The 16,719-nt window shown below is 39.7% G+C and overlaps 1 pseudogene; it reads left to right on the top strand.

Annotated features, from left to right (window-relative positions):
• The first annotated feature begins 3,105 nt into the window (after positions 1–3,105).
• Positions 3,106–3,559, top strand: LOC143379465 (protein yippee-like 5 pseudogene; annotated as a pseudogene).
• The last annotated feature ends 13,160 nt before the right edge of the window (positions 3,560–16,719 follow it).

Here is a 16,719-nt window from a genome sequence, read left to right as displayed (position 1 = left end):
TGGAAAACCTAGACACAGAGTCATGTGCATATAATATATGGCTCTTTGAGGCCATGCTTCAGGTTGAAGGGGCAACAATAAGTTTTTTTCAATACACAATTGAGATAAATGATGAAGATGAAGGAAATAGGCCAAGGATGGAAGGAAGGAAGAAAAGAAAAGAAAAGAGGGGTCTGGGGTGGTGGCTCAGTGGCAGAGCGCTTGCCTAGCATGTGTGAGGCACTGGGTTTGATTCTCAGTACCATATATAAATAAATAAAATACACATCTGAAAAAGCAAACACTATTGAAAAAAAGAAAAAGAAAAGATCCCCTTCCTAACAATACATACAAAAATTAAAATGCAGACTAAAGAATCAACTGTGAATTTCAACATGGGAAACCAAACTTGAAGTCAACCTTGATAATCCTTTTCCTAGAGAATATGTTTTGTTTTCTTGGTTCTTTTTCGTATGTTGGGTGATTTTGAACTGCATCCTGGTGGTTATGAAAATGAAGCCTGGTAGTCTGGATCATGCTGTTTTCCTCCTTGCAGGGATCTGTGTTCAGCAGGTATTTTTTTCAGCTGGGTTTGAACTCTTGAGTGGCAGTTTCCATCTGTGCAGATCTTCTGCCTTCCGTGAGGTGACTGGGCTCATTGTATAATGTGGGGTTCCAGGGTCAGCAGTTAGAGGGAAGGCAGAATTTGGGGATCCCTTCTCTGGATTTTTCTCCCAGGGTGTCTCTCCAGCTCTTCAGCACTCAGACACACTCTGGCTTTCCCTTTCTGGTTTCCCATGCCATCAAAGCCTGTGAGTTACTCCCCATGGGCTCTTTCCCCACCCACCACTGTGCTTGCTGTGTAGACTAGGAGACCTGGAAACAGGAACTTGCTTATATGGCCTCCCTCTCCCTCCTCCACTAGGGTCTGTCTGCTTTGTTCACTCAACAGTTCCTTCAGTAAGTATTTCTTGATTTTGTGGTTTTCTAGATAGTACAGCTGTTTTCTGCAGGGGATGGAGTGGGAGGGTCATCAGTAGGGTCTTGGTCCTTGATACCAAAATCAGAAAACATAAAGACCTGGGTATAAAAGTGGATGGTTGGTAGAGGGGATAGCAAAGATACCTCCCTAGCCTTAGGGGAGGGAAAGATTTTTGAAATGAGGCACAGTAAGCACCAATCACGAAAAGAAAGGGTTGCTTAATTTAACACATTAAAATTGAGAACTCTATTCATCAAAGCACACCATAAAAAGACTGAATGGAGGGGCTGGGGATGTGGCTCAAGTGGTAGCGCGCTCGCCTGGCATGCGTGCGGCCTGGGTTCGATCTTCAGCACCACATACAGACAAAGATGTGGTGTCCACTGATAACTAAAAAATAAATATTAAAAAAATTCTCTCTCTCTCTCCCCCCCACCTTAAAAAAAAATACTGAATGGATAAGTCATACTGCCATAAAAGATAGTTGAAAAAAGACCTGTTCTTAGGATGTTTAGGTCGCTACTGGCCGTAATGGCCAGTAGAAAAATGATCCATAAGACTTGAAGGAACACAGACCAAAAGAGCTGGTCAGAAGTAGCAAGGTGTTAATCTCATCAGCAGTCACAGAAATACAAAATAAAACCACAGAAACAACCTAAAGATATGGGGACCTTGCCATTATGCCTTCAAAAACCTCAAGTTGGACACTGTTGAATGCTGACAAGGATGTAGAACATGGGAAACTGTCCTATGGTGAGGGATTATAAATGATGTGATCATTTTGGAGCAGTTTGGCTTTACCTAGCAAAGCTGAAGACCATTATGCTTCATTACTCAGCAGTCCTCCTAGGACTGTACCTCAGAGATGTGAGTATTCGTGGCTAAAGATAGCAGGCGCGTGTTTGAAGCAGCAGCATCTGTAATAACCCCAAATTGGAAGCAACCCAAATGACCATCAATAATAGAAAGGATAAATAAACTGAAGTATATCAGTTCAATGGGATTCTATTCAGCAATGAAGATGAATGAATGCCAGGTACAGATGGTAGCATAGATGCATCCTATCTACGTGATGTGGAGTGGGAATAGCAAGTCCCAAAAGTATAACCAGTGTTTTTTGTTTTTTTTTTTTTACATCAAATTTAAAAACAGGAAAAACTAAACCTCATGTTCTAGGGAGGCAGACACTTTTTGTAAAAGACAAGGACAGCAACCATCACTAAAAATCTGAGGGAGGAGTTTTGGGATTGGGATTGGGAAGGGATAAATGGGGATTCATAATTTTGACATTGTGAAATATGTATTTGGTCTTCTTCAAGTTTCCTAGCATATAACTTACAATTTCCTTGGAACATTCAAAGTTAGAGTGTAATTTTTATTCTGAATTTACTGATGACCAGCACCCCCTTTGTAGCTTCAGGATGGGGGCTGGTTACAGGACAACCAAGACAGGGTAAGAGGGTTGAGTGCCACCTGCCACTCTTCAAGGACAGAGAACAACTGGATGTTAAGCTCACCCATGGCCCATGATTTAATCTATCATGCCTAAGTAATACAGCTTCCATAAAACCCCAAAAGACTGGATTCTGGGAGTTTCTCAGTAGCTCCTTGCCACTTCCTGTATGCCTAGCTCTATGCATTTCTCTGTCTGCGTCCTTTGAATGCCTTTGATGATATGTCAGTAAACATATTTCTGGGTTCTGTGAGCCATTCAAGCAAATTAATCCAATCCAAGTTTGTTCCAAAGCACAGGTAAAACAACCGGATGTTTGTAATTGGCATCCGAAGTAGGCAGCGGGGCGGGGGGCTGCAACATTGCTTGCTTGGTATGGGAGGGAAATTCTGCACTCTGGTGTCAGGAGTGTATTGTTGAGTGAGAGTGTAGGAGAAACTGAGTTTGCTTTGTTTTGTGCTCTTTATTGTCAGAATAATCTCTTTCTTATTCTGGATGATGGTCATAGAGGTGAGATTTATCACCAGTGGCTAAATCGCATGTAAAAATTCTTCAGACATAATGGTGAATGTCAATATTATAATATTACAAGACAGATATTTAGTTCTGGGGTTAAAAATGAAGAAAAGCAAAACTGTTAAGCATTTTGGTTTGACAGTAATAGCACAAGAAAAGCATTTTGAGTGGCTAAGGGGCTTCGTCCCAGCTGAAGAGCGAAGAGCCGCTGGCAGCGCGGATCTCACCGTCGCTCAGGGTTTTTTAGAACTTCAGCTATCAAGATGGGCAGAATTTTCCTTGATCATATTGGTGGTACCCGTCTGTTTTCTTGTGCAAACTGTGACACAATCCTGACTAACCGCTCAGAACTCATCTCCACTCGGTTCACAGGTGCCACTGGTAGAGCGTTTCTTTTTAACAAGGTAGTTTAACCTACAGTACAGTGAAGTTCAAGATCGGGTCATGCTCACTGGCCGCCACATGGTTCGGATGTGAGCTGCAAAAACTGCATTAGCAAACTGGGATGGATCTATGAGTTTGCTACTGAAGACAGCCAGCGTTGTAAGAAAGGCCGTGTGATCCTGGAACATGTTCTAGTTCGAGAAAGTGAGGGCTTTGAGGAGCACATACCATCTGATAACTCTTGAAGAAAAAGAGATAAATCCATCTTTTCCCAGGTCTCCTCCACTGAAAACAAAAATCTACTTACATTCACTGTCACCTTAGCATCAGAGTCGGATTCATGAACTGCGGAACAAGAGGTTGTGAGAATCTAAGATGGAACCTTTCTTTTCTTTTAATTTTTGTATTTTCCATCCCACAGCAGTGTGTAGAGAGAATATTATGCAGTTGCTGTTAATTTTTTTCCTTATGTTTACATCTTGAGGCAGAAGAGTCTCTGCAGCTAAATGGTAGACTATGTGAGGAAAAAAATCTGGGCTATTAGAGTGAAAAAAGTGTGTTTTATGTAAATTTTGAATGGCGAATATGTCAAGAGCATGGTTTTTAAACTTATTTGGGTTTCATTTTAAAACTTTTTTTTTTTAAAACCCAGTTATTTCACTTGATTTGCTAGCTTCAGAGAAGAGATCCAAATCTGTGCCCAGCGCTAAAGGCTCAGTGTTAGCATGGCTTGTGCTGGCCGTGTGCCATATTCTTGTTGGAGATGAACCGTAGGACCAGAGCCCATTCTTCCTTGTCAGTCTGGACCCAAAGATGTCACCATTCCTAGTTACTTGTCACCACATAACTGGTGTTGATTGGAACCTTTTTCTGAAATGGGGCAGAACTGCTTGGTTGTCTTTTTCCATGTAACTTAAGCATAGTAATATAAATAAAGAAATAGTTGGGAAAAAAAAAAGCATTTTGAGGACTTTGTCTCTTGCTCTTCTCTTGCATAGAATCCCCAAAGTTGTAAGTGGCCACGAGACAGTTCTGGCCAAACAGATAATGGTGGACAATCCTGAGTGAGGCTTTTCCTTATAAGAAAAAGTCAAAGCCTCATAAGAAGATGTTTCCTGTCTCCTTTTTCTTTAGTCACAAATGCAACCTTCAAGTAAGGGTGCATACATGGAGGATCGGGAGATCTGGTCCTTGATGGAAGCTGGAAGCTCCCTTTGTCTACCTTTCAGCTTCCTGTTGGGTCAGACAGAGAAACAGCGTCTAGAGTGGTGTTGTTGATTGTTGTTGAGTTTTCTGTTACGAGCAGCAGTTACTTGGTCAATGGCCTGGAATGGAGAAGACAAATTCTTATTGAAGCTCTGCATTTTAACATTGCAGATAGAATGTTGATCAAATCACTTGACCTTGATGATTTTCATATTTCTTTTTAAAAACCATCTGATTGGTTCATTCAGAAACTCTCCAAACGTCCTTCCAGCTTCAAAGCTTCTGATTGTGGAACAGTGTTCACTTTTCCACATTCACTGTGAAGAGTGCTGTGCAGGAATTCAGTGACCATACCATCTGAAGTCCTGTTATCCTGGGTCCGTGTTTAAAAATACAGCAATAAAAACCGAAGAAGATCTGGAGACCATGCTTTTCACTTCTCTTTGGGCACTTATTCAAGGAGAATAAAATATTTTAATTATTGTTGAGCTGGATTCTTGCAGAGCCCGAGATATTCTTCTGATAATTAATTAGGCATTTTTAGGAGGTGCATTCACATCTGAAAACTAAAGGAGTAAATTAGAATTGGTATTGACTGCGTCCTTCTCCTTCCCCTTTTTCTGGCCAGTTGTGAGATGCTGGGGACTTGTAGGCTGCATTCTTGCACCCCTCTTCTTCTCATTCTGTGTGATAAAGGGGAGCAACATCACCTTTCCTCAGGGTATTAGTTATCTCATGTAGACTAATGACTCTTTAATTTTTATTTCTAGTTCTAAGCATACAGATGTGTTCTGGATTAATATAGCTAACAGCCTACTGAAACTTTTAGTATTTTAAACTCCGCATGCTTCAAATTCAACTTATGTTCTCTCCCAAATCAGCTTCTCTTCCTTCTGTATCTTAGTGATCAACACTTAATTGCAGAGGAACCATAATGATCCCAAATAATTGGTACTAGGCCTTAAGGTTAGCTTTAAAGCCAGTCAAGGGGATCAATCTAACAGCCAGAGCATGACTGAAACTCACTGACAATATCCCTGCCTGGGGCTGGGAAACCGAGTCCTCCTGTCATATCTGGTGAGCAGGGATGGGGCTGAAATTGGGAGATAAAGTCAAGAGTCAGCTCAGTGCCTGAGGGAAATGATGTTAGCAGGACACAGATGAGGAGTGAAGTAAGAAGGACCATCCATGTTGGAGTCCTGCAGCTGTCCTGTAGACTATATGGCTACAGTCCCTCAGCATGGACCTGCCATGTTTCTCGTCCCTTCCAAGGCTTTGTATACACCCCTTACTCTTGAAGCGCCCATATTTTTTCCCTTTGAGTACTTCTTCTAATAATTTAAGACTCAGCTAAAAGTTCTTCCCTTCTGTGAGATCTTAACTAATTAGTCACTTTTTCTATTCTGCATCTATCTCATGGCTTTTCTCTATAGGCTTCACATTTTTTTTTCAATTTCTGTTTACTCTTTTTCTTTAAGTTTTATTTGAATAAAAGCAATATATAAAAATAGTTTGATGTTAAGTAGGAGCTTCTGGTTTCCAGAAGCAGCAGACTGGATTAGTCAGATTAACTCTCCAGCAAAAAACAATAAAAAATGTCATGTAACATAGTCTTACATAACTTTAAAGTATCGAAATTTGGAAAGACATTAGGAACTCCTAATTATTATATGAAAGTCTGTAATGAGATTTCTAAGCATATGTATATACAATGACCAAAGAGGATCATGTCCCAAGGGCATTTGCTGCAGGGACACTTGAATTTTGGTTCTACATCCCTTCAAGACAAGAGGAACAAAAGTCAGGCCCATTATCCAAGGTCTTAAAGCAGATATTACTGATGTTAAGCTGGGACCCCCAAAGAGAATCACACTCAGTTTAAGGTTGAACAAATCCAACTCTCTACCCCAACCAAAGGGAATTTTAAAGAAAGCTGTCTCAGAATGAATAGGAGAACAATGAGAACATTCCAGAGAATTTGATTTGTTGCCCAACACCTGCTCTCAGATAAATTTGTACTCAGGTACATATGATCAACAACTCAAAGGTTATGAAAAATCAAACTATGAAATTGGTTTCAAATGATTGCAACTATTAGTACTTACAATATTCTTAGAAGGAAATATGAATGCCCTTAAGGAGAACATTTGCATCTTAGACCTTGGGTAACTAACAAAAATAATTTCCAAGGGCAATGACAAACAGAGAGTCAAAGATTACAAGATACCAAAAGTGATGGTGGGAGGTGGTGGCGTAGCAGAGACATCATGAATGAGAATCAGTATACACAAAAATAAAAATGGAACTGACCTCTAGGTGTATTTTCTGAAGTTTTGTTTAATAAAGGGCAAAAAATATTTTTTATAAATAAATGAAACAATACCTGTAGTGTGGGGAGGGGGAGAAAATTTATAAATCATCTATAAATGATTAATATTTATGCACAGCTTGATTCTCAATTGAAATATTCAAGGCAGATTTTCCACTATAAGGAGAATTAAACAAATCCATAATTATAGAGGTACATCTTAATATACTCTTCTCAGTGATTGATAGAAATTCTCAAACCAGAAATAGTAATTAAAAATATAAAATAATGAACAATATAAATAAACAATCCAGTTTTGTGAACAATTAATAAAACAAACAAACAATAGGGAGGACTGAGTTGGGCACCAGTTTGTTCTTCAATAACAATAACAATATTGACAAAACCTCCAAAAATAGGAGGTACACACACACCATACGTGGAATGAAAAAGAGATTATCACTAGAGTTGACACACACAAAATATATTAGGGGAAAAATGATATTATTAACAACTTTATGACAATGAATTTGAAAATATAGATGAAACGGACAAAGTTTTAAGAAGTATACCAAGTCTGACTGAAGAAGAAACAGAAAGTTAGACTAGTCCAAAAACCTTTAAAGACTTAAATCAGTTCTACATGCTTTTCATAACATAAACCTACATGTTTCAAAAGTCCAGAAAACCCTAAGGAGGATAAATACCAAGAAACCAGCACCAAGGTATATATCATGGTCAAATTATTTATATTTATATATATATATATATATATATATATATATATATATATATATATATATATAAATTTTTATTTTTTATTAGTTGCTTGAGACAATACAATGATCTTGACATATCATACATTTGATTCAAATGGGGTATGACTTCTCATTTTTCCACGTGTACAGATTGCAGGATCATGTTGGTTATACAGCCATGTATATACATACAGCAATACTAGTGTCTATTGTATTCTGCTGCCCTCCCTATCCCCCCTCCCCTCATGGTCAAATTGTTGAAACCAAAAATAAAGAGAAAATCTTGAAAACACACAGAGAAAAATAACAATTATATACATGTGATGATATTATACAAATCATGGTCAAGTTCTTTTCAGAAACAATGGAAATCAGGATAAAACTGAACATGATTTTTAAATGTTGAGGAAAACTATCAACCTAAAAATAAAGAATCCAGCAAGAATATCATTCAAAATTGAATATGCAAAAAAAGACATTTCATTTCCCTTATAATTATACTATAAGAATTTTCAAGGAGGGTCTTCATGACCCTCGATAGAAATTCAAACCTACAGGAATAAATGAATGACAAGTGTGGCTTAAATGTGGTTTGTCACCTCTGATTGTCATGTTGGAATTTTGATCCCATTGTGAGATATTAAGAGGGTGGCAATTCAACCCAACTGTGGTGATTATAGGTGGGGCCTTTGAGGTCATTAGGATTAGATAAGGCAAGCAGGGTGGAGCTACCAGGATTGAATCCTGGTGGCTTTATAAGAAGAGAAAGGCCAGAATAGATACACTAGGTGCCTCTGTCTCTTGACATGTGGTGCTCTGTATCACCTAGGGAGTCTGCCCTCGAGAAGGCAGACGCAACCCCTGAACTTAGCACCTCTAGAACCCTGAGCCCAAATAAGACTCTTTTCTTTATAACTTTCCCAGTCTACCTTATTGTGCTTTTAGAAACAAACAAACAAAATCAGACCAAGACAACAACAATACACAAAAACAATGCAGTATAGGAAAAATCAGAGGAATTAAAATAGAATTTTAAAAAAATCCCCAAACATTTGATTAAAGCCAAAACAACTCAGGAAGGAAGAAGAAAGGGACAAAAAAAAAAAAAAAAGGAAAACAAATAGCAAACCTAAACTAAACTACATCAATATCACATTAAAAGAAGAGCTCAGGACATGCTACACTTTGATTGTGGATCCTTTCATTTTTTTTTAATTGCCTTATTCTTTCTATTACATTCTTTTTCTTTCTTTCTTTCTTTCTTTCTTTTTTTTTTTTTTTTTTTTTTTTTTGGTAATCAATAACAATTCCTCTCTTCTTTTTAAAAAAATTTTTTTTTTTAAATTTTTAGTTGCCAGGGCTGGGGATGTGGCTCAAGTGGTAGCGCGCTCGTCTGGCATGAGTGCGGCCCGGGTTCGATCCTCAGCACCACATACAAAACAAAGATGTTGTGTCCGCCGAAAACTAAAAAAAAAATAAATATTAAAAATTCTTTCTCTCTCTCTCTCTCTAAATTTTTTTTTAAATTGCCAATGGTTTTTTTTTTTTTTTTAAAAACTTTGTTTATTCATATGTGGTGCTGAGGATCAAACCCAGGGCTTCACACATGCTAGGCAAGCACTCTACCACTGAGCCACAACCCCAGCCTTCTCTTCTTCTTATAATAGGTTTCCACTATAATTTTCTGTCTAAGGCCAATCAAATCAGTTAATCTCTCAATTCCAATTCTTAATTATTTTTTACTTTGGCAAAGAAGACATCTCCCCATACCTTAGGTTGTTTTCCATGTGGAGCAGCTTCTGTTAGTGCAGTGTTTTATGTCCTTATTTACAAATATACACATATCCGTGCATACCTGTTTCTTACCTGAGAGGTGAGTGCAGAAGCAATTGGCAGGCATGGGCCCCATTCCATCTTCTCTCTTCTTCTTCAGGGTGACTGTGTGCAGAGAACACACATTCTGCCGGCCACTAGGGTACACTGCTTGTAAGAAGAAGCCTGCTCCAGTGTTGTGGTGCCTGTGACAGTGACTCTGTGGACCAGTGCTAGAAGGCCCACTTGCCTGACCATCTGTGACACCCTCACTGATAAAAGTGTATTGTAATAAAAATGGATGATTTGGTTTTCTAGAACATTACAGAACCAGCGACTCTGTCTCCCACAGTAAGAGTTCACCTACTAATTGGACTTACAACATGGAGAATTTCAAATGAAATTATCTTAGGTGACAAAAGAGGGGAACTTACCAATTGACTCATGAACAATCTCCATATCTCTTTCATAATCATCTGTTTATTGCTTTTGTTTTTATTTCTTTTTTATTACTAAATTTTCCATATTTTTATTGGTGCATTATAATTAAACATAATATAATTATATATATCATGGAATTCTTTGTTACATATTTGTTCATGCAGACAATATAACAAAGTGATTTGTCCAATACTTGTTTTGGTTTCTTTTTGTGTGCATTATTCAAAAACTTAAAAGTTGTATAGAACATGTTGCTAATTATTTTTTCTACTGCTTAAATTGAGCTTTACAGTTTTGGTTGGTTTGTTTTGTTTGGTATTTAATAGCTAGCCTTTCATAATTTCTTTTTTTTTTTCCTGGTGTTCTTCATATAAAGTATCCATCTAAATTTGTCTTTTCCCCATATTTACATCTGTTATACATTTGAAACTTTTGTGATTTGGATGGTAGGCATTGAACAAACCCACGGACAATTTACCACTGAGTTATATCCCCTGCCCTTTTTACTCTTTTTATATTTGGAGACAGGATCTCACTAAGTTGCTTAGGCCTCACTTAATTGCTGAGGCTGGTCTCAAACTTTCAATCCTCCTGCCTCAGCCTCCTGAGTTGCTGGGATTACAGGCATGCACCACTGAACCGGGCTGCTTTACTTTACTTGGGAATAGGGTACTTGCAGATTTAACCAAGTTAAAGTCATTATGGTGGGCCTTAATCCAATATGACTGATGTCCTTATAAGAAGGGGAAATGTGAAGACAGAGAAAAGAAAGGATAATTTTGGCCATGGACAGTGGAGTTGGAGGTTGGAGGGAGGGTCTATAAGCCAAGAGGTGCCAAGGACTGCAGAGGATTGCCAAAGTTACAAGAGCCAAGGAAGGCATCTGTGTTTTCACCCCACCCTCATCCCAGCAGATTGAACCCAGGGATGCTCTACCACTGAGCTAACCCCCATCCCTTTTTTTTTTTTTTAAATTTTGAAACAGGCTCTCACTCAGTTGCTGAGACTGGCCTTGAGTACTCCTGCCTCAGTTTCCTGAGATGCTGTATTACAGGGGTGCACCACCACGCCCAGCAAGGAAGGAATTTTTTTAGAACTGCTAGAGAGCCTGTCCCTGTTGACACCTTGATTTCAGAGCTTCAGCCTCAGAATAAGGTCACATATTTATGTTATTTAAAGCCACCCAGTTTGTGGCACTGTGACAGCCTTGGGAATCTAATATCTAATTTTCACTGTGAAATCTTAAAAATCATCAGTTTGGCTCTATTTCTCCCTGTGTTTGTGTTTTCATGCATTGTCTCTTTATCCATTTTGTCCCTGTTCTTTGTCCTTGAATATATATTCTTTGAAGAGCTAAGTGATCTAGTGTGCATCTCTTCTCCCCTCCTTTGCTCCTTCCCCACCTCTTTCTCTTACCCTCGCTCTGTACATCGTTTTTCTTTCTATATTTTGGCCTTTCCATTTCTCTCTTTCTTTTGCTTAAGAGTACTGTTTCTTAGACAGGCGTGGTGGCACACACTTGTAATCCCAGGGGCTTGGGAGGCTGATGCAGGAGGATCATGAGTTCAAAGCCAGCCTCAGCAAAAGCAAGGCGCTAAGCAACTCAGTAAGACCCTGTCTCTAAATAAAATACACATTGGGACTGGGATGTGGCGCAGTGGTTGAGTGCCTCTGAGTTCAATCCCCAGTACCTCCCCCTCCTCCCCCCGGAAAAAAGAGTACTTTTTCTTAAGTTTTGTGGCCAGTCAGTGATCAGAGGGAGAAAGCAGCACCTCTGACTGAAAAGGACTAGAGTGGGTTTCAGTTGAGCCAAACTTCCACAGTTAGAAATGTTGATTCGAGATCAAAGAAAATAGCTCCAAAGTTAATGGATTTTCTATATTAACTTCCTCATTCTTTATCTTCCTTGGAAACACGTTATTCATATGGCACTTATTAAATTCTGCTTTGTTCTGCTGTGATTTATATGCATATTCTTTTCTTCCTGAGGTCTAAAACCATTGAGAAATCTTTCGAAGCCCTGGGTGAGACTGCTTACTCTGAAAACAAGGCTTCTCCCAGGGCTGTGCCAACCAGATGGATGACCTTTGGCCCCTGGGCTACAGGGCTGGGGCCAGCTGCTGTGGGACAAGCCGTCTCCTGTGCACTGGTCTCTGTTGTGTTGGAATGTTTGGAGGTGACCTGGTACAAGCATTTTGATTGAGACATTGTGAGCAGTATGCCTGGCGTGTTTTTTTCCATCTCAGTTAAAATTCTCAAGGAGACTGTGTCCTTGAGTTTAGTGTTGTGTTTTAAAAGGCCAGAAGCTGGGGCTGCCCCTCTCCTTGCATCCAGGAAGGACATACCATGAATGGAGGATGGCAAATCTGTGAGTTCCAAGCCAGAGGCAGGGTGGGGAGCTGAGGAAGAACTGAGAGCCAGGCAAATCTCACAGGAGCCTGCTTCTGTCCAAGGTCTCCCAGGCCAACACCCAAGGTCTAAGTGCAAGAGAGAAAACAGCTGGGCCACATCTGTGACAGGGAAAGACAAGAGCAGCTGAATCTGCAGCTGGTCAGTGAGAGCCCACACAGTGCACTTTGAAGGCGGAGGGGAGTTAGATGGGAGAAATTTTTTGAATCAGATATTTTGGATACTAGTCGGTTGATTGCATACAAACCAAGTATTCATCAGGTGTGTGTGATGTGTGTAAAGCACACATACCTGGCTCCTCCTGCCACAGTTCACCTTTGTATCTCTTGCTTGGACTTCAGGCCCTACAGAAGCGTAAGTTTCTAAAGGTAAGCTCCTAGGAACATCCAAGATGACATCTAGTACAGTGCTTTGTGTTGACTGCTTTGTGCAATGCTTAGAATAATTATTTGGCTTATCTGAATATAAAATAAAAACAAAAGAATAACATACAAGGTTAATTTAAAAACCCCATTCAATCACATAGGTGCATTTTTCTCCCTGTATTGATGCAGGTTTGCATTTTCTGTGATACTGTCTGACAGCCCCACGTGTCAGGTGAAGGTGAGCAGCTATCAGTTTTCAAGTTTCCGCCAATGGAGATGTCCTTGCGGAGGTGGCTCCTGCTCCATACCTGCCCCAGGCTGCTTGCACCTCCCCTTAGCTGCTCTCAGTGTGGTTGCAAGTGGATCACAGCTACTTGCTTTCCTACTGGGAGAAACTGAGGGGAGGGTCATCCCATCCCAGGCAGTGACCCACTGTACAGGGGCTGGTCCTTTTACCTAGAGGCTTGATGCTGTGAGCCAGCTGCTCTGATCCTTGGATTGGGCCCCAGCAGTCTGCTTTTTCTCCTCTGTCCTGATGTAACTATTCTCTCCCAGGTTCTTTCTGTGAGAGCAGAACCTCAATAAGGCACATGAATCCCTCAGACCCAGCTCCTTGGGAACCCGACCTGAGACATCACTTGTTTCATTGACATGTCTGAGGGTGGCAAGAACCTGACGCAGGCGCAGCTACTGAAGCAGAACCACTACCCTCAGTGGAATTTGGATATTCTGTGACTGCCCATCATCTCATGTTCCCTGCCTAACCCCATTCTCAAAGAATAAAGTCGAACCTGGGCTGGGTGGTTGGGAAGATGTAAGATGTGTTCTGGAGCCATTGAGACTTTCTCAGATGAAAGCATCCTCACACGGCACTGAAAGTATCACCATATCCACCTTTGCTTATTTTTGTTGAATATATATCTGGGATAGTGCAGACCGATTGTAAAGGACTGCAAGATTCTGCATTGTGTACAATTTGTAGACATTAGGGTGAGGTTTTACTTGGTGTAGGAGAATCCATTTAGGAATGCATGTGACTTCATGTATGGTAATTTTTCAATTCTGAAGGGATGAGGTCAATGAGTTTTCTTTTATGACACTCTTTTTTTACATTTTTACTTTCCAGTTATGGGATTTAACCAAGAGCTTCATACAAGTTAGGCATCAGCTCTGCCATTGAGCTGCACCCCCTGTCCACTACTCTGTGGAATATACATATACATATATATATATACACACACACATATATGTGCATTATAATTATGCATATTAGTGGGGTTCATTGTTATATATTTGTACTTGCACATGATAGAACACTATAATTTGATCAATATTGTCCCCTAATATTTCCCCTTTCTCTCCCCTTCATGGATTTTTGATGGAAAAATTTTATTCCCCAACTTCTTTCCCTTCTATTTCAAAAGCTTTTGTGTCACTTTTCTCAGCCATTAGTTATATGAATTCTGCAAATGACAATTAGTTTTAACAATAGCTTAATTATATCAGACGTTAATCAACCAGAATTGGCAAAGGAAATATGTTGCAAAATATCACACAATCCAAGACCAAATATGAATCATTTTTGTCTAATTTGTTACTTTGTGCTATTCCTGTCACCATTAGTACAAGTGATTAAGAAGTCACTAAAATTATCTGAATTATCAGAAATAATTACATTATTGATAATTGTATATTTATTCCTAAGAACACATACAGCAAATAGGTGATTTACCCAACATAAATTTCACCTCTTGTTTTTCTGTGAAAATATCTTTGACCCACAGTTGAGTTCTTGGTACTTCCATCAATGGTGTGGAAAAGAAAGAGCACTGTGGGACCCTGGTTTCTTCTCTTTTGCTCAGGCACTTGCTTTTGGGCAGGTAGTTTGGATGGTTTGTTACTTTTAGAGGTAGACAGTAACGAAAGCAGAAATGGAAATACTCATATAGTTTTCTGATCTGAGTCACATTTGTGTTGTTTAGTAAATTCTTTTTTTTTTTAAAGAAAGAGTGAGAGAGGAGAGAGAGAGAATTTTAATATTTATTTTTTTTTTAGTTATCGGCGGACACAACATCTTTGTACATGGTGCTGAGAATCGAACCCGGGCCGCACGCATGCCAGGCGAGCACGCTACCACTTGAGCCACATCCCCAGCCCCTTAGTAAATTCTATAAGGACGCAAAAAACAAGGTTGTCCCAATGTTAATGATCTCTTAATGCATAGACTAGTTTCATTTAAAGGCTCAAGCTGCTTTCTAAATGCTAACTAATTAAACCTAAACTTTCTTTTCAGATAATTATTCATGTGTGTCCTTTTTTTAAACCCAAGAGTCTCCCCAAGCTCTGTTTCTGATAAGATAGTTAGAAAAACTGAGGTCACCTGGCATAGTTCTGTATCGAAACTACAGCTTAAAGGATTTTGTCACAGTGGGGTTGTGTGCCACCCTTCCAAGAGGATTTATGACAAAGTACCTGGAAAGCTCCAACCACAGTAGTTTGTAACCAAGCCTTCCCAGTGACTTTGGAAGAGGTAAAAACATTCACAAAATTGGAACATGTACAGGATAGCACAGCATGAGCAAATTCTACGTTAATCTGATAAGGAGCAAAATAATCACCTCTTAAAGCACTAAGGCTTAGGAAGTAAAGGTGCAGCGTGGAGATACACTTCTGCAAGGGGAGCAATTACTAAGAGCTTTGTATTTCCTTCCTGTTAGTTATCTCATGAATAAATAAACCCTCTCTGCTTGGCACTGATACCTTTACCAGACTCTGATTTAGCACATTCCTTTACTACACCCTCCCACCCCAACCAGATACTCTGAAGTCTAGAACCCTGTTACAAGTAAGTAATTAATTTTCACTTATTGTCTTAGAATTCAGTGAGGAAAGAAAAAAAAAAAAAACAGAGGTGAGGTCCTGGAAAGTAGGTAAGTAGTGGGAACAAATGACAAATGGTGTTCCAGCAGCCAATAAAGCAAGATATGGAAATACATGCTCAAATACTAGCTGGTATGATGATTACTTAACTGTTTCATTAGATATATGTAGTTGTCCCTCTGTGGAACCTAAAACACTCTTTTTCAGGACTTGTCTAGGCAAAACCTCAGGATAGCAAAGGTAGCTTACAATGTCATGTTTTAATGTCTGGTCAACACCATTGTCCCTCACTGTCTACCCTGCCTGCTTCACGGTGGCTGGGATCCTGGCTGGGGAGCCCCTTCCTCCTCCTGCCCTCTTTCTTCCTAGGAACCTAAATGTTCGGAACTATGCCTCAGATCTCCTGGGTTTAATTTTCTAGAGGCTGGCTTATTTAATGAATTAAATCATGCCATAAAATCAATAAATGATGGGCTGGGGTTGTGGCTCAATGGTAGAGCGCTTGCCTACTATGCATGAGGCACTGGGTTTGATCCTCAGCACCACATAAATGTAAAATAAAGATATTGTGTGCACCTAAAACTAAAATAAATAAATAAATAAATATTAAAAAATCAATAAATGATGATAATCATATATCCCCCTCCCAAATAACAGTCATGAGTTTTTCCAGTAGTTTTCTAAAGAGAACGGTCACAATTCCAAAATGTGACTCTGATCCCAGGTGGAAATTCCAGGGCTTTTTGGCAGAGTTTTTGAAGCCAGTAGCCCTCTTCATCTATTCCAGTCACCTGAATAAACATGTGTAGGACATCTTAGGCCTGCTTTGGTATACACGTAACCAGGTTTCTGTGCTTACCAACACATAGGGATAGCAGGACCGCCCCGAGATCATCATTCTGCAAGGCTGGTCAGGAGGGGAGCTGGGTGAGAAATACACTTTTTTTCTCCTTGTTCCAGGGCAGGACTGCACTTTGGGAAACAATATGCTGCTTGTTATGTCATTCAACCCAGTGGGAGAATCACAGATAAATCAGTGGTCAGATGAAACACACCTATAAATGACTTATCCTGGGCAGAAAGGCAGATAAAGAGGTGTGTAATTCCAGAGGTGGGGCACAAACTTTCTAACCAGGAGATTAGGGATGGCTTCATGGAAAAAGTGACATTTGTTCTGGGACTTGACTAGGACAATTTTCTTCCTTCCTTCTCCTCCTCCTTCTCCT

This window comes from Callospermophilus lateralis, chromosome 13, assembly GCF_048772815.1.
Source record: "Callospermophilus lateralis isolate mCalLat2 chromosome 13, mCalLat2.hap1, whole genome shotgun sequence".
NCBI lineage: Eukaryota > Metazoa > Chordata > Mammalia > Rodentia > Sciuridae > Callospermophilus > Callospermophilus lateralis.
The sequence above is the reverse complement of the archived record's forward strand: the minus strand, read 5'-3'. Positions and strand labels throughout refer to the sequence as shown.